Genomic DNA, 23112 nt, shown 5'->3' on the forward strand with positions numbered 1-23112 from the left:
AAAAAAAAACCCCTCTGCTCCCCCTACACAATGTCTTCTCCTGTTATTTTATGCTTAAAACTTGCAAATAAGTCTGCCTACAGGGTAAGACAAAATTTGTGAACTTTTCCCATAAACACTTAATTCAAGAAAAATTGTCCCACCCCACTGGCCATTTTTTATCCACAATACACATTCGATGTCTGCACGCACCATTGTCTTTGTTCAACGCAAACAATTCTGTTGCGTTTTTCTTTGAACGAAGTGCTCCGCCTAGATAATTTGACCCATATTCACATGGGTTTGTTTCTCGTTTTTTCTTTGAGAACAATCTATATAGCGCTTTCCACAATCGTTTTGGTGTTAGCTTTACGTAAAATAGAAACACAGAAAAGTACTGAGCGATGGAGAAACCACGAAGCGGAACTTATTATGGACCACGGATTGGCAAACAAACTGGCAACCACGCACAAAAGAAGCAAACTCTGGTTTTAAACTCACCTTATTTGTCCCCGGAAAACGCCAGAGTCGATGCACGGAGTGGACGTAGCAAGCCTCGCTTCCATAGCCGAAGGTCAAAAATCCATTTAAACGTGTAGTCCCCGGTGTCCACTCGATCTTACACAAAAAGCCGAGAAGCGATACCGCAATGGCATCCGGAGAAGGCGCTGGCTGTCGGGATGGAGGTTAGCGGGTCAGAGGTCCGGCACTGAAGGTCTGCGTTCATTACTCACCGTGTGTATTTCACTCTATACTTGTAAAAAAACCATACAAATACATACAGAAACAGTTATCACTCATACAAAAAGAAACACGAAGGTAAAGCTTCAGTTAATTTGCTCGCTGAATGCTTTTTGCATGCACATACAAAACTGAACAAAACTGATATACTGAACAACATAGGCCCCAAAATTGAGGAACACCAGTTGTTTAGTTAAACTGATTGAATAGCACTTTGCTTCCTATTTGTTAAATATGAAATGAGACAATAAATTACAAATTACATTTCAATGCCTGCAGCGTGTTCATGTCCACACCACAAATAAAACCGTGTGACCCTTTTTTTTTTTTTGGTTAAAAGTTTGAAAGTTTCGAACCTACGCAACACTCTAAAGACAAATGCTCCTAAATAGTAACAAATAAGGGTTCTTCAGCTTGTAACCATAGCAGAACCCGTTTTTTTGGTACTATATAGAACCTTTTTATACGGTTCTATAAAGAATCTTGCCTTGAAAAGTGCTCACCTCAGTGGTGCTATAAAGAACGATTAATTTATCAGCTGTCAGGAGTGACATTTTTGTTATTTATCCACTTTCTAATGTATAGCACTTGATAAGGATTAACAGTTTAAAAACAGAAATGCAAGACATCAGAAAATACATTTATTTTTTACTTTCATAACATGAGAGGTGTCATACAATAACAAATATGTGCTTTAAAATCACATTCCTAAGTTAAAAATATACATAAAAATAGATATATGGATCATTACACAAATCACTACTCAAAGGAAATATGTTAAATAACTGCTTCAATATTAATTAACAATAACATTTGGCCAAGGCAGTCCTTGTGAATAGACATATAAATAGACAAATAAAATCATGACATATATGCCATAGAGCCTGAGATAGAGAAAAATAATAAGGAATTCTGCTTTTACTACCATCTCAGAAATATTGCCAGAATTGGAGGTTTTGTCTCAAGACAGGACTTAGAGAAACTTGTTCATGCTTTCATCACCAGCAGGGCCGATTATTGCAATGGACAATGGATTAAAAAAGTACTGTTACTTGTTTAAAAACCACTTCATGGCTACGGGCCGAAATACATGACAGATATGCTAATCGAATATGAAACCGATTACTCGGATCAATAGGATCAGGTCATTTAGAAAAAACAAGGGTTCACTCAAAACAAGGTGCATCAGCATTTAGTTATTATCAGCTTTCAGAAGAGATCAGATGTGCTTCAACAGTAGACACTTTTAAATCTAGATTAAAAACACATCAGTTTAACTTTGCATTTACTGAATGATTTAAAACAGTACGAATAAAACAGTACAAAAGAATAAAACAGTATGAACCTTACCTGTTATAAAGGGAATGAAGCTTACGGTATGGTGCTTACCTGCAGAAATAAATAAAGTACAATAAGAACACACAGAACTTCAATTTTCAAAATTATTTTAACAATAAATGATGATTATTTAACTGGTTTACCTGTTTGCGATTACCACAGAATCCCGTCACCTGGCTGCGGTCTTCATTTGGTGAACGGTTCTCCACTCATAATTGACCTATACAAGAAATAGAGAAGAATAATAAGCAATTCTGCTTTTACATGTAGATGTGTGCCCCAAGAACACAGACACACCGGCCCCAAAAAGTTTAAACAGTACACATTTCTGTTATTTTAATGTGGCAAATGTGTCAGCTTTAAAAGAAGCATACATTACCTTTTAAAGAGGATGCGCACTGCGTGAAATACCTTTACTCCCAGCATAAGCAAGCAATTTTCAAAATGCTTTTAAAAGTAATGGTGATTATTTTACTTGTTTAACTGTTTGTGATTACCATGGAATCATGTCACCATCATTTTTAAGCTTGTAAAGCAAATAATGAAATATTGACTTAGTAGGAAAAAATATTTTGGAAGTATCGTGATAAATGATGAAGAAAATATTTTGCAAAGTGATGGTTAGCACACGGTTGATGGTACCTAATAAATTCCATCATATTTTTTTTATTCCTACTATGGAAGTCAATGGTGACTATCTGCTGTGGGTTTACCATCATTCCTCAAAATACCTTCTTTTGTGTTACTCAGAAAAAAACTAATCCTCGTGTTGTTGTAAGCCTGTATGCATGAGTAAATGATGACAGAATTATCATCATAAATTGAAATATCCCTTTAAACTGTATTTCCCCCCCTTAAACCTAAACTTATTTTCTTACAGCAAGTCATTTAGGTAATCAAGAAAATACTTTACCCGTTGTCTTTGTGAGTTAAACAAATACAGCTACGCTTCCAGGTCTGTCGACGTTGCTGTGGTTTTTCGACAGCTGTAGTATGAAGGGTAGCGAATGAATGAATACATTGCAAAAAATCATTTCTTACTTGTTATTTCGAACTGTTTTCACTGTACAAATATCTAGAAAGTCTTAAAATAAGATGCATTTTTTGATGAGCAAAATGCCCTAAGAAAATAAGCCTAGCCTTTAGGGAGAAAAAAACTCAAAATTTAAGCGAATTTGGGCTTAAAACAAGCAAATAAATCTGCCAAAGGGTAAGAAACAAATCTAGATATAAACACTTAATTCAAGAAAAATTGTCGTAGCCCATTGGCAGATTTGTTGGCTTGTTTAATGTACATGGATGTACAATATTTCAATTTGTCTTGTATTTATTAGCATTTTGTATTGCCCAACGCTGTCTATGTTGTTTAACTGTTGTCATTTTCTTATAAAAGCCTTTATAATTTATTAGTTTGGATGATTGCCATTCCCGAGAACCTCTTATATTGGAAGGAAAAGAATCATCTAAGCATTATTTTGTTGACTGTCTCTTAGACATGTAGCCGTTTGATTGTGGTTCTATTCAATGGCTAGTCTATTCTTTTGGAATGGTCAAACGTCTATTAGATTTTCACTGACAGCCCAAATTAAGCCTTGTTTTAGCCTAGACACATATTCGCTGTCTATTTGAAATTATGTAGTCGTTAAATAGCCGCTTTTTTGATGACTAATGTATTCTTGGGCCGTGGTTAGACGTCTCTTGGACAAAAGAATCTATTTTTAACACAAAGGTCAGGGGAGAGCGCGAACGCAGTCCCCCACTATCAGAAATTTTGCAGTCGAGATTCCCACATTTGGGGAATTCGCAAAGGGTCAGCACAACCGGAGTGCAATGGCTGAGCCTCGCCCTGGGTGAACCACCTTCATGATCATGGTGTCTCCCCTGCCAGGTAAGTATGAGCGACACCCTTTGAGGCCAGACGGACGCATCTTCCTGTGACCGATCACATCGACGGCGCCCCCGAAGGCCATCCGACTAAAGGGCGATTTATAGTCGTGCGTAGGTCCTACGGCGTAGCAGCGACGGCGTAGGTTCCGCGTCGGTTTTCATTTATACTTGTGCGTCGCCATCCGCGTCGACGTGCAAACACACGTGAAACCGCTGGTTGACAGTAATCACGCGTGTAACCACAGTAGCAGCAGAAGTCGTCACAGAAGAAGAAGCTAAGCAAGTAAACCCACAAACGAAGAAGAAATAGCAACTTGTTGTGTATAATTTTAGAAGACCAGCAATGATGGAAGTAAATAAACAGCGACTTATGTTTCAGTTTGAGTTAAATCACTCCTCAACTTGGCTCATCTTTGTTTTCACCGTCTCAAACGGAAATACCTATGACGCAGTTTTTTTACCTGACGGGAGGGGTTTTGGTGGACCAATCACAGCGCTTGCGGTCCGCGTAGAGCCGACGCGCTGTTAGAAATTTTGGGAGGTGCGCGTCAGGCTACGCAGAGCTACGCACAGGCTACGGATAGCCTACGCCGTAGCTACGCCGTAGGACCTACGCACGACTATAAATCGCCCTTAACATTTCATTACTGTGTGTGACCAGGTGGAAAGCGCACGAAGCCACGTCTGAGACCAAACATTCTTCGAGATCTACCCTATTTTTATTCCGTTTCCAGCCCGGTTGAACCGTGTAGAGTGAAATATGTGAAACAATTTAAATCAAATGGATTTAAATTGCGCATTCAAATATATGGTTTCGTTATTACAAAGTAACTTTACGTGGAATAGAAACAAATAAATGTACAGAGCAATCAAGAAACAACGAAAGCATAGCAATTTTAGAACGTGGATAAATAAAAACACAGGGCTCAATGACTTACCCGTTGTCGTTGTGAGTTAAACAAGTACAGCTATGCCTCCAGGTCTGTCGACGTTGCTGTGGTTTTTCGACAGCTGTAGTATGAAGGGTAGTGAAAAAAAGTTTTCAGGTGTTTTTAACATTCCAATCGGCCTCTTTCGCTTTTGTTGCACCTTCAGCTGTGTCGAGGATGTTTAATTCGTCCTCGGATCACCACCACAAACTTGTAAAGAAAATAATTAAATACATTACAAAAACATTTCTTTGTCAGCGTGTTCATTTCCACGCAAGCTTTTCGTTAAACCAATAAAGCCAACGAAAACACAGCAATTTTAAAACACACGGATTAGAAAAAACACCGTCATTCACGCACAGAAGAAGCAAATTCTTTTTTTATACTTGACTTATTTGTCCCCGAGAAGGGGAGCGCACCATTCATGGAAACACTGCAATACCATGTTGATGCATGGAGTGGAAGGAGCAAGCTCCGCTTCCATTTCCGAAGGTCAAAAATCCATTTAACATATAGTCCCCGGATAGGAGACGTATCAGACATTAAACTGATAAGAACAGATACTACACTTGATCTTAGCCAAAAGGCCGAGAAGCGATACCGGAATAGACGCAGCCAAAGGGGGAGCCGGCGAAGGCGCTGGCTTTTGGGGTGGAGGCTAGCGGGCATTTAACTCTATACGTTCTCATTGTATAACCCAGAGGTAGAACGTTGAGCTAGCAGATCAGAAGTTCATGTTTTCTAAACCCATGCAGAAAACACACACACAAACTGTTGGGAAAAAGCAGTCATCGCTTAACCAAACAGAAACATGAAGTAAAGCTTCAGTTAATTTGCTTGCAGCTTGCAGATCCAATACGTCGATCGTAAAGGTAATGCCGGTAGATCGCACATACCTTAACTGTGTATGCTGCTCCACGCCTCCACGAGCTTCGGGAAACAGAGCGCAAAATTGTCATTATGGTCTTGGATTAACTGTGAAACATGCTTTGCCTTTCTTCTCAAATGTGTTTTCATAAATCTTACGCTGTCCGCTGCAGCTCAGTCGTCTAACTTCTAAAATTTACCAGGATGCGCATTTTTTCCTTGATGCAGGAACTGATCCACGCTCATGAGAGAGAGAGAGAGAGAGAGAGAGAGAGAGAGAATTTAGAATTTTCAAAAAACCTTTATTACAAATTAAAACATTTTCATAACCTCAAATCAGAAAAAAACAAAGGGGAAAAATATATATATATATATATATATATAGTAACGGAAATAACAAAAAATAAGCCAACATAGGAGCAAAGACCAAATCATCTTCAATAACCAGACACAGAGCTCCTCCATAATACCAAATCAATTCAAAAGAAAGAAGATCATTCATTGCTTTTAAGTATCTAAAACCAATAAGGATTCTAGATTTAACTTATTTTAAAAACTGCTAATATATCATGGCTTCCAGGTCTGTCAACGTTGCTGTGGTTTTTCGACAGCTGTAATATGACGGGTAGAGTGAAAAAAAAATGTTTAAGTGTTTTGAACATCCCAATCTGTTCGTTTACTTAGTATTTTATTCATGTTTTCGAGTTAAAAAATAATTCTTAAATCAAGATACATTTACTTAATAAGCAAAGTGGCTTAGAATTTAAGTCTTGTTTACTGAAATAAATTCTAAAATGTAATAGGTTAAGGCTTAAAACAAGTAAAAATATCTGCCAGTGGGGTAAGAAAAATAAACCTAAATTGAGTTTATTATTGAATTAAGTTGAAACTAGAATTAAGTTTATTTTTCTTACCCCGCTGGCAGATATTTTTTACTTGTTTTAAATATAAACCTGTTGATTTTTATAATTTATTTCAATTATTACAAAGTATACGATCTGATTTTTTTAATCGCGGTGTTTGTTTTATTCCTCGTTTCTTTTCCGTGCATTTGCTTTATTTATTTATTTTCTGCTTGTTGCATTTAAATGCACATTTGATTTGTTGCCACATTATTCTGTGTTAATGTATTTTTTAACATGTTTATCAACAAAAAGTGCGTTATTATAATTAATTATATAGCTGTGAAATATATACAAGAATTCCCAGCAAAAACAAAACGTTTTTATAACAATTTTCTATTACAATACATAATATCTTAAGCCACTTTGCTTACCAAGTAAATGTATCTCCATTTAAGAATTGTCAGATATTCACTAGAAAACAAGACAAAAACAGTAAGTAAGATATTCATTTACTTTTTTCTTTCAAACATGAATTTACAGACGGCTGGAAATTTTTAATAAAATAACTAGACATACCTATTCGGGTCTGCTCCCGTTTGCTGTGATGACGGGGGACTTAGTCCAAAGCACATTTTGAGGAATACTTACACATTTTACTTCTTATTTCTTTGAAATTAATTATTATTTATTTTTAATTACAAAGTATGCGATCTGATTTTTTTTAATCGCGGTGTGTGTTTTATTCCTCGTTTCTTTAGCTCACACAACATTCTACCAAAAAACAGCAGATCATTTTCTACTAGATAACTCCATACACTATGGATTAAAAATGTCCCGACTGCGAACCTGATAAAACCCAGGTAAAAAGCAAATACAAATAAACCATTTTGATTTAGCAAAAGTTTACAAATAAATGCACTCCCTGCACACAACAAGCACGTCTAGTTACCATTCATTTTTTGCGTGATTTAAGTTTCGTCGCATACATTTTGGAAGGCACACGATAAAAACAAAATAAGGCTTTTAATGTATGCAGACTTCATTCTCCGTTGAGGGCTTATCAATCATAATAAACGCTGTTAACTCTTCTCATTGAATGGTCTAAATCCAATGCTGGTAAAGAAATCAAATGTGCATTTCAACGCAACAAGCAAGCCGTAAAGCAATGGATGCAGGCAAACAAACGAGGAATAGCACATACACCACGATTAGATCATCGGGTCTCATACTTTGGAATTAATAAGAAATAATTATTCAGTCTAAAGAAATAAGAAGTAAAATGTCTGAGTATTTCTCCAAATGTGCAGACTCATTACAATAAACGGGAGCAGACACGAATAGTTATGTATGTCTCGTTATTTTATTTAAAATTGACAGCTGTCTAACATATGATATATTTTGATAATACGAAATGCTAAAAAAATAATATAACACCAATCGACAATATATGTTATTGTTATTTTTACAAGTAAATTCATGTGTAGGAGAAAACAAAGCAGCTGTCAGTCCATACTATATTGAGTGGCCATCGTAGTGGTGCAACCTGAACGATGTTTTCCCTACTTCCGGTCAAAGGCGCCATTTTGTGAAATAGGCATATAGGTGACGCTGGAGCACGCGCGGCCATTGTCTCTGTTCAACAAAGCAAGTGTATATATACACATACGCATATTTTTCCTCAATCAATCACCGAATACAAGGTGCAATTCGATGCCAACTGGCCCTTCTCTCTGGTTTCATGTTTGTAAGGAAAATTAAGGGGGAAATTACGATAGCATTTCAGCCAAACATTCATTCGTGCCACGCTGCTTTTCTTTGAACGAAAAAAAAAAAACCCCTCTGCTCCCCCTACACAATTTCTTCTCCTGTTATTTTATGCTTAAAACTTGCAAATAAGTCTGCCTACAGGGTAAGACAAAATTTGTGAACTTTTCCCATAAACACTTAATTCAAGAAAAATTGTCCCACCCCACTGGCCATTTTTTATCCACAATACACATTCGATGTCTGCACGCACCATTGTCTTTGTTCAACGCAAACAATTCTGTTGCATTTTTCTTTGAACGAAGTGCTCCGCCTAGATAATTTGACCCATATTCACATGGGTTTGTTTCTCGTTTTTTCTTTGAGAACAATCTATATAGCGCTTTCCACAATCGTTTTGGTGTTAGCTTTACGTAAAATAGAAACACAGAAAAGTACTGAGCGATGGAGAAACCACGAAGCGGAACTTATTATGGACCACGGATTGGCAAACAAACTGGCAACCACGCACAAAAGAAGCAAACTCTGGTTTTAAACTCACCTTATTTGTCCCCGGAAAACGCCAGAGTCGATGCACGGAGTGGACGTAGCAAGCCTCGCTTCCATAGCCGAAGGTCAAAAATCCATTTAAACGTGTAGTCCCCGGTGTCCACTCGATCTTACACAAAAAGCCGAGAAGCGATACCGCAATGGCATCCGGAGAAGGCGCTGGCTGTCGGGATGGAGGTTAGCGGGTCAGAGGTCCGGCACTGAAGGTCTGCGTTCATTACTCACCGTGTGTATTTCACTCTATACTTGTAAAAAAACCATACAAATACATACAGAAACAGTTATCACTCATACAAAAAGAAACACGAAGGTAAAGCTTCAGTTAATTTGCTCGCTGAATGCTTTTTGCATGCACATACAAAACTGAACAAAACTGATATACTGAACAACATAGGCCCCAAAATTGAGGAACACCAGTTGTTTAGTTAAACTGATTGAATAGCACTTTGCTTCCTATTTGTTAAATATGAAATGAGACAATAAATTACAAATTACATTTCAATGCCTGCAGCGTGTTCATGTCCACACCACAAATAAAACCGTGTGACCCTTTTTTTTTTTTTGGTTAAAAGTTTGAAAGTTTCGAACCTACGCAACACTCTAAAGACAAATGCTCCTAAATAGTAACAAATAAGGGTTCTTCAGCTTGTAACCATAGCAGAACCCGTTTTTTTGGTACTATATAGAACCTTTTTATACGGTTCTATAAAGAATCTTGCCTTGAAAAGTGCTCACCTCAGTGGTGCTATAAAGAACGATTAATTTATCAGCTGTCAGGAGTGACATTTTTGTTATTTATCCACTTTCTAATGTATAGCACTTGATAAGGATTAACAGTTTAAAAACAGAAATGCAAGACATCAGAAAATACATTTATTTTTTACTTTCATAACATGAGAGGTGTCATACAATAACAAATATGTGCTTTAAAATCACATTCCTAAGTTAAAAATATACATAAAAATAGATATATGGATCATTACACAAATCACTACTCAAAGGAAATATGTTAAATAACTGCTTCAATATTAATTAACAATAACATTTGGCCAAGGCAGTCCTTGTAAATAGACATATAAATAGACAAATAAAATCATGACATATATGCCATAGAGCCTGAGATAGAGAAAAATAATAAGGAATTCTGCTTTTACTACCATCTCAGAAATATTGCCAGAATTGGAGGTTTTGTCTCAAGACAGGACTTAGAGAAACTTGTTCATGCTTTCATCACCAGCAGGGCCGATTATTGCAATGGACAATGGATTAAAAAAGTACTGTTACTTGTTTAAAAACCACTTCATGGCTACGGGCCGAAATACATGACAGATATGCTAATCGAATATGAAACCGATTACTCGGATCAATAGGATCAGGTCATTTAGAAAAAACAAGGGTTCACTCAAAACAAGGTGCATCAGCATTTAGTTATTATCAGCTTTCAGAAGAGATCAGATGTGCTTCAACAGTAGACACTTTTAAATCTAGATTAAAAACACATCAGTTTAACTTTGCATTTACTGAATGATTTAAAACAGTACGAATAAAACAGTACAAAAGAATAAAACAGTATGAACCTTACCTGTTATAAAGGGAATGAAGCTTACGGTATGGTGCTTACCTGCAGAAATAAATAAAGTACAATAAGAACACACAGAACTTCAATTTTCAAAATTATTTTAACAATAAATGATGATTATTTAACTGGTTTACCTGTTTGCGATTACCACAGAATCCCGTCACCTGGCTGCGGTCTTCATTTGGTGAACGGTTCTCCACTCATAATTGACCTATACAAGAAATAGAGAAGAATAATAAGCAATTCTGCTTTTACATGTAGATGTGTGCCCCAAGAACACAGACACACCGGCCCCAAAAAGTTTAAACAGTACACATTTCTGTTATTTTAATGTGGCAAATGTGTCAGCTTTAAAAGAAGCATACATTACCTTTTAAAGAGGATGCGCACTGCGTGAAATACCTTTACTCCCAGCATAAGCAAGCAATTTTCAAAATGCTTTTAAAAGTAATGGTGATTATTTTACTTGTTTAACTGTTTGTGATTACCATGGAATCATGTCACCATCATTTTTAAGCTTGTAAAGCAAATAATGAAATATTGACTTAGTAGGAAAAAATATTTTGGAAGTATCGTGATAAATGATGAAGAAAATATTTTGCAAAGTGATGGTTAGCACACGGTTGATGGTACCTAATAAATTCCATCATATTTTTTTATTCCTACTATGGAAGTCAATGGTGACTATCTGCTGTGGGTTTACCATCATTCCTCAAAATACCTTCTTTTGTGTTACTCAGAAAAAAACTAATCCTCGTGTTGTTGTAAGCCTGTATGCATGAGTAAATGATGACAGAATTATCATCATAAATTGAAATATCCCTTTAAACTGTATTTCCCCCCCTTAAACCTAAACTTATTTTCTTACAGCAAGTCATTTAGGTAATCAAGAAAATACTTTACCCGTTGTCTTTGTGAGTTAAACAAATACAGCTACGCTTCCAGGTCTGTCGACGTTGCTGTGGTTTTTCGACAGCTGTAGTATGAAGGGTAGCGAATGAATGAATACATTGCAAAAAATCATTTCTTACTTGTTATTTCGAACTGTTTTCACTGTACAAATATCTAGAAAGTCTTAAAATAAGATGCATTTTTTGATGAGCAAAATGACCTAAGAAAATAAGCCTAGCCTTTAGGGAGAAAAAAACTCAAAATTTAAGCGAATTTGGGCTTAAAACAAGCAAATAAATCTGCCAAAGGGGTAAGAAACAAATCTAGATATAAACACTTAATTCAAGAAAAATTGTCGTAGCCCATTGGCAGATTTGTTGGCTTGTTTAATGTACATGGATGTACAATATTTCAATTTGTCTTGTATTTATTAGCATTTTGTATTGCCCAACGCTGTCTATGTTGTTTAACTGTTGTCATTTTCTTATAAAAGCCTTTATAATTTATTAGTTTGGATGATTGCCATTCCCGAGAACCTCTTATATTGGAAGGAAAAGAATCATCTAAGCATTATTTTGTTGACTGTCTCTTAGACATGTAGCCGTTTGATTGTGGTTCTATTCAATGGCTAGTCTATTCTTTTGGAATGGTCAAACGTCTATTAGATTTTCACTGACAGCCCAAATTAAGCCTTGTTTTAGCCTAGACACATATTCGCTGTCTATTAGAAATTATGTAGTCGTTAAATAGCCGCTTTTTTGATGACTAATGTATTCTTGGGCCGTGGTTAGACGTCTCTTGGACAAAAGAATCTATTTTTAACACAAAGGTCAGGGGAGAGCGCGAACGCAGTCCCCCACTATCAGAAATTTTGCAGTCGAGATTCCCACATTTGGGGAATTCGCAAAGGGTCAGCACAACCGGAGTGCAATGGCTGAGCCTCGCCCTGGGTGAACCACCTTCATGATCATGGTGTCTCCCCTGCCAGGTAAGTATGAGCGACACCCTTTGAGGCCAGACGGACGCATCTTCCTGTGACCGATCACATCGACGGCGCCCCCGAAGGCCATCCGACTAACATTTCATTACTGTGTGTGACCAGGTGGAAAGCGCACGAAGCCACGTCTGAGACCAAACATTCTTCGAGATCTACCCTATTTTTATTCCGTTTCCAGCCCGGTTGAACCGTGTAGAGTGAAATATGTGAAACAATTTAAATCAAATGGATTTAAATTGCGCATTCAAATATATGGTTTCGTTATTACAAAGTAACTTTACGTGGAATAGAAACAAATAAATGTACAGAGCAATCAAGAAACAACGAAAGCATAGCAATTTTAGAACGTGGATAAATAAAAACACAGGGCTCAATGACTTACCCGTTGTCGTTGTGAGTTAAACAAGTACAGCTATGCCTCCAGGTCTGTCGACGTTGCTGTGGTTTTTCGACAGCTGTAGTATGAAGGGTAGTGAAAAAAAGTTTTCAGGTGTTTTTAACATTCCAATCGGCCTCTTTCGCTTTTGTTGCACCTTCAGCTGTGTCGAGGATGTTTAATTCGTCCTCGGATCACCACCACAAACTTGTAAAGAAAATAATTAAATACATTACAAAAACATTTCTTTGTCAGCGTGTTCATTTCCACGCAAGCTTTTCGTTAAACCAATAAAGCCAACGAAAACACAGCAATTTTAAAACACACGGATTAGAAAAAACACCGTCATTCACGCACAGAAGAAGCAAATTCTTTTTTTATACTTGACTTATTTGTCCCCGAGAAGGGGAGCGCACCATTCATGGAAACACTGCAATACCATGTTGATGCATGGAGTGGAAGGAGCAAGCTCCGCTTCCATTTCCGAAGGTCAAAAATCCATTTAACATATAGTCCCCGGATAGGAGACGTATCAGACATTAAACTGATAAGAACAGATACTACCCTTGATCTTAGCCAAAAGGCCGAGAAGCGATACCGGAATAGACGCAGCCAAAGGGGGAGCCGGCGAAGGCGCTGGCTTTTGGGGTGGAGGCTAGCGGGCATTTAACTCTATACGTTCTCATTGTATAACCCAGAGGTAGAACGTTGAGCTAGCAGATCAGAAGTTCATGTTTTCTAAACCCATGCAGAAAACACACACACAAACTGTTGGGAAAAAGCAGTCATCGCTTAACCAAACAGAAACATGAAGTAAAGCTTCAGTTAATTTGCTTGCAGCTTGCAGATCCAATACGTCGATCGTAAAGGTAATGCCGGTAGATCGCACATACCTTAACTGTGTATGCTGCTCCACGCCTCCACGAGCTTCGGGAAACAGAGCGCAAAATTGTCATTATGGTCTTGGAGTAACTGTGAAACATGCTTTGCCTTTCTTCTCAAATGTGTTTTCATAAATCTTACGCTGTCCGCTGCAGCTCAGTCGTCTAACTTCTGAAATTTACCAGGATGCGCATTTTTTCCTTGATGCAGGAACTGATCCACGCTCATGAGAGAGAGAGAGAGAGAGAGAGAGAGAGAGAATTTAGAATTTTCAAAAAACCTTTATTACAAATTAAAACATTTTCATAACCTCAAATCAGAAAAAACAAAGGGGAAAAAAAAATATATATAGTAACGGAAATAACAAAAAATAAGCCAACATAGGAGCAAAGACCAAATCATCTTCAATAACCAGACACAGAGCTCCTCCATAATACCAAATCAATTCAAAAGAAAGAAGATCATTCATTGCTTTTAAGTATCTAAAACCAATAAGGATTCTAGATTTAACTTATTTTAAAAACTGCTAATATATCATGGCTTCCAGGTCTGTCAACGTTGCTGTGGTTTTTCGACAGCTGTAATATGACGGGTAGAGTGAAAAAAAATGTTTAAGTGTTTTGAACATCCCAATCTGTTCGTTTACTTAGTATTTTATTCATGTTTTCGAGTTAAAAAATAATTCTTAAATCAAGATACATTTACTTAATAAGCAAAGTGGCTTAGAATTTAAGTCTTGTTTACTGAAATAAATTCTAAAATGTAATAGGTTAAGGCTTAAAACAAGTAAAAATATCTGCCAGTGGGGTAAGAAAAATAAACCTAAATTGAGTTTATTATTGAATTAAGTTGAAACTAGAATTAAGTTTATTTTTCTTACCCCGCTGGCAGATATTTTTTACTTGTTTTAAATATAAACCTGTTGATTTTTATAATTTATTTCAATTATTACAAAGTATACGATCTGATTTTTTAATCGCGGTGTTTGTTTTATTCCTCGTTTCTTTTCCGTGCATTTGCTTTATTTATTTATTTTTGCTTGTTGCATTTAAATGCACGTTTGATTTGTTGCCACATTATTCTGTGTTAATGTATTTTTTAACATGTTTATAAACAAAAAGTGCGTTATTATAATTAATTATATGGCTGTGAATTCCCAGCAAACACAAAACGCTTTTATAACAATTTTCTATTACAATACATAATATCTTACGCCACTTTGCTTACCAAGTAAATGTATCTCCATTTAAGAATTGTCAGATATTCACAAGAAAACAAGACAAAAACAGTAAGTAAGATATTCATTTACTTTTTTCTTTCAAACATGAATTTACAGACGGCTGGAAATTTTAAATAAAATAACTAGACATACCTATTCGGGTCTGCTCCCGTTTGCTGTGATGACGGGGACTTAGTTCAAAGCACATTTTGAGGAATACTTACACATTTTACTTCTTATTTCTTTGGAATTAATTATTATTTATTTTCAATTACAAAGTATGCGATCTGATTTTTTTAATCGCGGTGTTTGTTTTATTCCTCGTTTCTTTTCCATGCATTTGCTTTATTTATTTATTTTCTGCTTGTTGCATTTAAATGCACATTTGATTTGTTGCCACATTATTCTGTGTTAATGTATTTTTTAACATGTTTATCAACAAAAAGTGCGTTATTATAATTAATTATATAGCTGTGAAATATATACAAGAATTCCCAGCAAAAACAAAACGTTTTTATAACAATTTTCTATTACAATACATAATATCTTAAGCCACTTTGCTTACCAAGTAAATGTATCTCCATTTAAGAATTGTCAGATATTCACTAGAAAACAAGACAAAAACAGTAAGTAAGATATTCATTTACTTTTTTCTTTCAAACATGAATTTACAGACGGCTGGAAATTTTTAATAAAATAACTAGACATACCTATTCGGGTCTGCTCCCGTTTGCTGTGATGACGGGGGACTTAGTCCAAAGCACATTTTGAGGAATACTTACACATTTTACTTCTTATTTCTTTGAAATTAATTTTTATTTATTTTTAATTACAAAGTATGCGATCTGATTTTTTTTAATCGCGGTGTGTGTTTTATTCCTCGTTTCTTTAGCTCACACAACATTCTACCAAAAAACAGCAGATCATTTTCTACTAGATAACTCCATACACTATGGATTAAAAATGTCCCGACTGCGAACCTGATAAAACCCAGGTAAAAAGCAAATACAAATAAACCATTTTGATTTAGCAAAAGTTTACAAATAAATGCACTCCCTGCACACAACAAGCACGTCTAGTTACCATTCATTTTTTGCGTGATTTAAGTTTCGTCGCATACATTTTGGAAGGCACACGATAAAAACAAAATAAGGCTTTTAATGTATGCAGACTTCATTCTCCGTTGAGGGCTTATCAATCATAATAAACGCTGTTAACTCTTCTCATTGAATGGTCTAAATCCAATGCTGGTAAAGAAATCAAATGTGCATTTCAACGCAACAAGCAAGCCGTAAAGCAATGGATGCAGGCAAACAAACGAGGAATAGCACATACACCACGATTAGATCATCGGGTCTCATACTTTGGAATTAATAAGAAATAATTATTCAGTCTAAAGAAATAAGAAGTAAAATGTCTGAGTATTTCTCCAAATGTGCAGACTCATTACAATAAACGGGAGCAGACACGAATAGTTATGTATGTCTCGTTATTTTATTTAAAATTGACAGCTGTCTAACATATGATATATTTTGATAATACGAAATGCTAAAAAAATAATATAACACCAATCGACAATATATGTTATTGTTATTTTTACAAGTAAATTCATGTGTAGGAGAAAACAAAGCAGCTGTCAGTCCATACTATATTGAGTGGCCATCGTAGTGGTGCAACCTGAACGATGTTTTCCCTACTTCCGGTCAAAGGCGCCATTTTGTGAAATAGGCCTATAGGTGACGCTGGAGCACGCGCGGCCATTGTCTCTGTTCAACAAAGCAAGTGTATATATACACATACGCATATTTTTCCTCAATCAATCACCGAATACAAGGTGCAATTCGATGCCAACTGGCCCTTCTCTCTGGTTTCATGTTTGTAAGGAAAATTAAGGGGGAAATTACGATAGCATTTCAGCCAAACATTCATTCGTGCCACGCTGCTTTTCTTTGAACGAAAAAAAACCCCTCTGCTCCCCCTACACAATTTCTTCTCCTGTTATTTTATGCTTAAAACAAGCAAATAAATCTGCCTACAGGGTAAGACAAAATTTGTGAACTTTTCCCATAAACACTTAATTCAAGAAAAATTGTCCCACCCCACTGGCCATTTTTTATCCACAATACACATTCGATGTCTGCACGCACCATTGTCTTTGTTCAACGCAAACAATTCTGTTGCGTTTTTCTTTGAACGAAGTGCTCCGCCTAGATAATTTGACCCATATTCACATGGGTTTGTTTCTCGTTTTTTCTTTGAGAACAATCTATATAGCGCTTTCCACAATCGTTTTGGTGTTAGCTTTACGTAAAATAGAAACACAGAAAAGTACTGAGCGATGGAGAAACCACGAAGCGGAACTTATTATGGACCACGGATTGGCAAACAAACTGGCAACCACGCACAAAAGAAGCAAACTCTGGTTTTAAACTCACCTTATTTGTCCCCGGAAAACGCCAGAGTCGATGTACGGAGTGGACGTAGCAAGCCTCGCTTCCATAGCCGAAGGTCAAAAATCCATTTAAACGTGTAGTCCCCGGTGTCCACTCGATCTTACACAAAAAGCCGAGAAGCAATACCGCAATGGCATCCGGAGAAGGCGCTGGCTGTCGGGATGGAGGTTAGCGGGTCAGAGGTCCGGCACTGAAGGTCTGCGTTCATTACTCACCGTGTGTATTTCACTCTATACTTGTAAAAAAACCATACAAATACATACAGAAACAGTTATCACTCATACAAAAAGAAACACGAAGGTAAAGCTTCAGTTAATTTGCTCGCTGAATGCTTTTTGCATGCACATACAAAACTGAACAAAACTGATATACTGAACAACATAGGCCCCAAAATTGAGGAACACCAGTTGTTTAGTTAAACTGATTGAATAGCACTTTGCTTCCTATTTGTTAAATATGAAATGAGACAATAAATTACAAATTACATTTCAATGCCTGCAGCGTGTTCATGTCCACACCACAAATAAAACCGTGTGACCCTTTTTTTTTTTTTGGTTAAAAGTTTGAAAGTTTCGAACCTACGCAACACTCTAAAGACAAATGCTCCTAAATAGTAACAAATAAGGGTTCTTCAGCTTGTAACCATAGCAGAACCCGTTTTTTTGGTACTATATAGAACCTTTTTATACGGTTCTATAAAGAATCTTGCCTTGAAAAGTGCTCACCTCAGTGGTGCTATAAAGAACGATTAATTTATCAGCTGTCAGGAGTGACATTTTTGTTATTTATCCACTTTCTAATGTATAGCACTTGATAAGGATTAACAGTTTAAAAACAGAAATGCAAGACATCAGAAAATACATTTATTTTTTACTTTCATAACATGAGAGGTGTCATACAATAACAAATATGTGCTTTAAAATCACATTCCTAAGTTAAAAATATACATAAAAATAGATATATGGATCATTACACAAATCACTACTCAAAGGAAATATGTTAAATAACTGCTTCAATATTAATTAACAATAACATTTGGCCAAGGCAGTCCTTGTAAATAGACATATAAATAGACAAATAAAATCATGACATATATGCCATAGAGCCTGAGATAGAGAAAAATAATAAGGAATTTTGCTTTTACTACCATCTCAGAAATATTGCCAGAATTGGAGGTTTTGTCTCAAGACAGGACTTAGAGAAACTTGTTCATGCTTTCATCACCAGCAGGGCCGATTATTGCAATGGACAATGGATTAAAAAAGTACTGTTACTTGTTTAAAAACCACTTCATGGCTACGGGCCGAAATACATGACAGATATGCTAATCGAATATGAAACCGATTACTCGGATCAATAGGATCAGGTCATTTAGAAAAAACAAGGGTTCACTCAAAACAAGGTGCATCAGCATTTAGTTATTATCAGCTTTCAGAAGAGATCAGATGTGCTTCAACAGTAGACACTTTTAAATCTAGATTAAAAACACATCAGTTTAACTTTGCATTTACTGAATGATTTAAAACAGTACGAATAAAACAGTACAAAAGAATAAAACAGTATGAACCTTACCTGTTATAAAGGGAATGAAGCTTACGGTATGGTGCTTACCTGCAGAAATAAATAAAGTACAATAAGAACACACAGAACTTCAATTTTCAAAATTATTTTAACAATAAATGATGATTATTTAACTGGTTTACCTGTTTGCGATTACCACAGAATCCCGTCACCTGGCTGCGGTCTTCATTTGGTGAACGGTTCTCCACTCATAATTGACCTATACAAGAAATAGAGAAGAATAATAAGCAATTCTGCTTTTACATGTAGATGTGTGCCCCAAGAACACAGACACACCGGCCCCAAAAAGTTTAAACAGTACACATTTCTGTTATTTTAATGTGGCAAATGTGTCAGCTTTAAAAGAAGCATACATTACCTTTTAAAGAGGATGCGCACTGCGTGAAATACCTTTACTCCCAGCATAAGCAAGCAATTTTCAAAATGCTTTTAAAAGTAATGGTGATTATTTTACTTGTTTAACTGTTTGTGATTACCATGGAATCATGTCACCATCATTTTTAAGCTTGTAAAGCAAATAATGAAATATTGACTTAGTAGGAAAAATATTTTGGAAGTATCGTGATAAATGATGAAGAAAATATTTTGCAAAGTGATGGTTAGCACACGGTTGATGGTACCTAATAAATTCCATCATATTTTTTTTATTCCTACTATGGAAGTCAATGGTGACTATCTGCTGTGGGTTTACCATCATTCCTCAAAATACCTTCTTTTGTGTTACTCAGAAAAAAACTAATCCTCGTGTTGTTGTAAGCCTGTATGCATGAGTAAATGATGACAGAATTATCATCATAAATTGAAATATCCCTTTAAACTGTATTTCCCCCCCTTAAACCTAAACTTATTTTCTTACAGCAAGTCATTTAGGTAATCAAGAAAATACTTTACCCGTTGTCTTTGTGAGTTAAACAAATACAGCTACGCTTCCAGGTCTGTCGACGTTGCTGTGGTTTTTCGACAGCTGTAGTATGAAGGGTAGCGAATGAATGAATACATTGCAAAAAATCATTTCTTACTTGTTATTTCGAACTGTTTTCACTGTACAAATATCTAGAAAGTCTTAAAATAAGATGCATTTTTTGATGAGCAAAATGCCCTAAGAAAATAAGCCTAGCCTTTAGGGAGAAAAAAACTCAAAATTTAAGCGAATTTGGGCTTAAAACAAGCAAATAAATCTGCCAAAGGGGTAAGAAACAAATCTAGATATAAACACTTAATTCAAGAAAAATTGTCGTAGCCCATTGGCAGATTTGTTGGCTTGTTTAATGTACATGGATGTACAATATTTCAATTTGTCTTGTATTTATTAGCATTTTGTATTGCCCAACGCTGTCTATGTTGTTTAACTGTTGTCATTTTCTTATAAAAGCCTTTATAATTTATTAGTTTGGATGATTGCCATTCCCGAGAACCTCTTATATTGGAAGGAAAAGAATCATCTAAGCATTATTTTGTTGACTGTCTCTTAGACATGTAGCCGTTTGATTGTGGTTCTATTCAATGGCTAGTCTATTCTTTTGGAATGGTCAAACGTCTATTAGATTTTCACTGACAGCCCAAATTAAGCCTTGTTTTAGCCTAGACACATATTCGCTGTCTATTTGAAATTATGTAGTCGTTAAATAGCCGCTTTTTTGATGACTAATGTATTCTTGGGCCGTGGTTAGACGTCTCTTGGACAAAATAATCTATTTTTAACACAAAGGTCAGGGGAGAGCGCGAACGCAGTCCCCCACTATCAGAAATTTTGCAGTCGAGATTCCCACATTTGGGGAATTCGCAAAGGGTCAGCACAACCGGAGTGCAATGGCTGAGCCTCGCCCTGGGTGAACCACCTTCATGATCATGGTGTCTCCCCTGCCAGGTAAGTATGAGCGACACCCTTTGAGGCCAGACGGACGCATCTTCCTGTGACCGATCACATCGACGGCGCCCCCGAAGGCCATCCGACTAACATTTCATTACTGTGTGTGACCAGGTGGAAAGCGCACGAAGCCACGTCTGAGACCAAACATTCTTCGAGATCTACCCTATTTTTATTCCGTTTCCAGCCCGGTTGAACCGTGTAGAGTGAAATATGTGAAACAATTTAAATCAAATGGATTTAAATTGCGCATTCAAATATATGGTTTCGTTATTACAAAGTAACTTTACGTGGAATAGAAACAAATAAATGTACAGAGCAATCAAGAAACAACGAAAGCATAGCAATTTTAGAACGTGGATAAATAAAAACACAGGGCTCAATGACTTACCCGTTGTCGTTGTGAGTTAAACAAGTACAGCTATGCCTCCAGGTCTGTCGACGTTGCTGTGGTTTTTCGACAGCTGTAGTATGAAGGGTAGTGAAAAAAAGTTTTCAGGTGTTTTTAACATTCCAATCGGCCTCTTTCGCTTTTGTTGCACCTTCAGCTGTGTCGAGGATGTTTAATTCGTCCTCGGATCACCACCACAAACTTGTAAAGAAAATAATTAAATACATTACAAAAACATTTCTTTGTCAGCGTGTTCATTTCCACGCAAGCTTTTCGTTAAACCAATAAAGCCAACGAAAACACAGCAATTTTAAAACACACGGATTAGAAAAAACACCGTCATTCACGCACAGAAGAAGCAAATTCTTTTTTTATACTTGACTTATTTGTCCCCGAGAAGGGGAGCGCACCATTCATGGAAACACTGCAATACCATGTTGATGCATGGAGTGGAAGGAGCAAGCTCCGCTTCCATTTCCGAAGGTCAAAAATCCATTTAACATATAGTCCCCGGATAGGAGACGTATCAGACATTAAACTGATAAGAACAGATTTTTCTTTTGACTGGTTTTTATTGATACATAATCACAAATTTAAACAAGTGTACATGAAACAATACGTTAAGTAAAAACACTAATGTACAAATGCAGGTGAAAAGTCAAAAACTAGTCAAGAAAATTTAAACTTCGAGGGTTAAAACACCATTAAAATCCTGAATCCCTAAAACACACCACATTTTAAAATACAAATGAAGCACCTAAAATGACCCATGTAAAAGCATGCAATCCTTAAAACCTTGTAAAAAATGAAAAAAGGGTTAAATATCGTTTATTGTTTCTTTTACATTTATTAAAAGTGCTTCCAGTGTGTTTTAAAAGCCAGAATAAAACAATACAACAAAGCTGGTGAGTAATCCTCAATGAATAAAACATTTTAAATAATAAAAGTCTTAAAAACAATACTCTGTTGTGCTTGACTGGAGAGGTGAGCCTTCCCTATGGGCCCACTCTCACCCTTCAGTCCCAGGCAATCAAAACCCGGTTTCAAGGGCCCAGAGGAGATCCGTACCCTCTGGCCCGCTGCTCCCGTAGCCGAATGTGGTGAGGGTACATCTACGGGCGACCAAGGTCGGTGGCGGCCAGGACCCTCTCTGTGGCAACCCCGGCCCCCCCATCCGAATGATTAGGCGCGGTGCCCCTGCAGCAAGTTCTCGACCGTCCTTACAGTGGCGTGGAGGGGCACCGTCACCCGTTTCCCCACCAGCAGGTTTCTGGCAGTCCAGATTGCGTGCATTATAGCATTCAGGGTGAGCCAGAGCGTTGTGAACTGTTCCGATGTTAAATCATTTGTCCTCCGGCCCACCCCTAGGACGGCGAGATTATAGTCCATCTGGACCCCACCCACTGGCAGGCACGGGAAAACCAGGGGGCCGGTCGCGGTCCACTGGTCCTGTGCAGCGCCGCACTCCCAGAGGACGTGCCGCACGGTCTCTTCGTGGTTGCACCCGAGCCGTGGGCACTTTGCGTTGGCGGCCATGCCGCGGGAGTGCATAACCGCCCTGGTCGGTAGGATCTCATGGGCCACCATCCACATCAGGTCCTTTTGATGGTTCCGAAGGGCAGGGTGGGCTGCGTTCTTCCACACTGTTTTTGCCTCAATCTCCGTTAGGCCTGGTACTGGGCTCACCTTCTCCCGGTCCTGCACAACAGAGATAATCATTTTATGGTCCTTTAAAACATTCAAATTTTCACGTTCTAAGTCTTGTTTCCTTAGAAATTTCTTAATAAAAGCATATTCTTTTGGCAAGTTAAAAGACACTGGGGTTCTAAGATCCACTGTTAAAATTTTCAGATGGCGTAAATACGACCCCATCCAGAACTTGACTAATGCTACGGTCTTGTCACTGGATGGGGATGTGGCATACTTCAAATGTAAAGCAGTAAAATTACTCCCTAAAAAAAGACCAAGGTCTGGGAG

At 37.1% G+C, this 23112-nt stretch overlaps 3 long non-coding RNA genes, 5 other non-coding genes and 1 pseudogene across 8 annotated transcripts; all 9 read right to left on the reverse strand.

Annotated features, from left to right (window-relative positions):
• Positions 1-1467: 1467 nt before the first annotated feature.
• On the reverse strand, positions 1468-7059 carry LOC135752942 (uncharacterized). Its single transcript, XR_010533392.2, has 8 exons — positions 7018-7059; positions 5901-5972; positions 5771-5804; positions 4884-5084; positions 2972-3044; positions 2202-2278; positions 2071-2109; positions 1468-1972 (listed from the first exon to the last, which is right to left on the reverse strand). It is a non-coding gene; the product is annotated as an uncharacterized lncRNA (long non-coding RNA).
• Positions 3790-3954, reverse strand: LOC135753165 (U1 spliceosomal RNA). The gene has a single exon (XR_010533474.1). It is a non-coding gene; the product is annotated as a U1 spliceosomal RNA (small nuclear RNA).
• On the reverse strand, positions 5283-5473 carry LOC135753195 (U2 spliceosomal RNA). Its single transcript, XR_010533503.1, has one exon. It is a non-coding gene; the product is annotated as a U2 spliceosomal RNA (small nuclear RNA).
• Positions 7060-10148: 3089 nt separating the features above from the next.
• LOC141281014 (uncharacterized) lies at positions 10149-11455 on the reverse strand. Its single transcript, XR_012335372.1, has 4 exons — positions 11382-11455; positions 10613-10689; positions 10482-10520; positions 10149-10383 (listed from the first exon to the last, which is right to left on the reverse strand). It is a non-coding gene; the product is annotated as an uncharacterized lncRNA (long non-coding RNA).
• Positions 11456-12200: 745 nt separating this feature from the next.
• LOC135753166 (U1 spliceosomal RNA) lies at positions 12201-12365 on the reverse strand. Its single transcript, XR_010533475.1, has one exon. It is a non-coding gene; the product is annotated as a U1 spliceosomal RNA (small nuclear RNA).
• Positions 12366-13147: 782 nt separating this feature from the next.
• Positions 13148-13338, reverse strand: LOC135753218 (U2 spliceosomal RNA). Its single transcript, XR_010533526.1, has one exon. It is a non-coding gene; the product is annotated as a U2 spliceosomal RNA (small nuclear RNA).
• Positions 13339-18537: 5199 nt separating this feature from the next.
• LOC141281017 (uncharacterized) lies at positions 18538-19842 on the reverse strand. The gene is made up of 4 exons (XR_012335378.1): positions 19769-19842; positions 19000-19076; positions 18869-18907; positions 18538-18770 (listed from the first exon to the last, which is right to left on the reverse strand). It is a non-coding gene; the product is annotated as an uncharacterized lncRNA (long non-coding RNA).
• Positions 19843-20587: 745 nt separating this feature from the next.
• Positions 20588-20752, reverse strand: LOC135753167 (U1 spliceosomal RNA). The gene has a single exon (XR_010533476.1). It is a non-coding gene; the product is annotated as a U1 spliceosomal RNA (small nuclear RNA).
• Positions 20753-21534: 782 nt separating this feature from the next.
• On the reverse strand, positions 21535-21714 carry LOC135753222 (U2 spliceosomal RNA; annotated as a pseudogene).
• Between the last annotated feature and the right edge of the window lie 1398 nt (positions 21715-23112).

This window comes from Paramisgurnus dabryanus, chromosome 18 (assembly GCF_030506205.2).
Source record: "Paramisgurnus dabryanus chromosome 18, PD_genome_1.1, whole genome shotgun sequence".
In the NCBI taxonomy this organism is placed as follows: Eukaryota; Metazoa; Chordata; class Actinopteri; order Cypriniformes; family Cobitidae; genus Paramisgurnus; species Paramisgurnus dabryanus.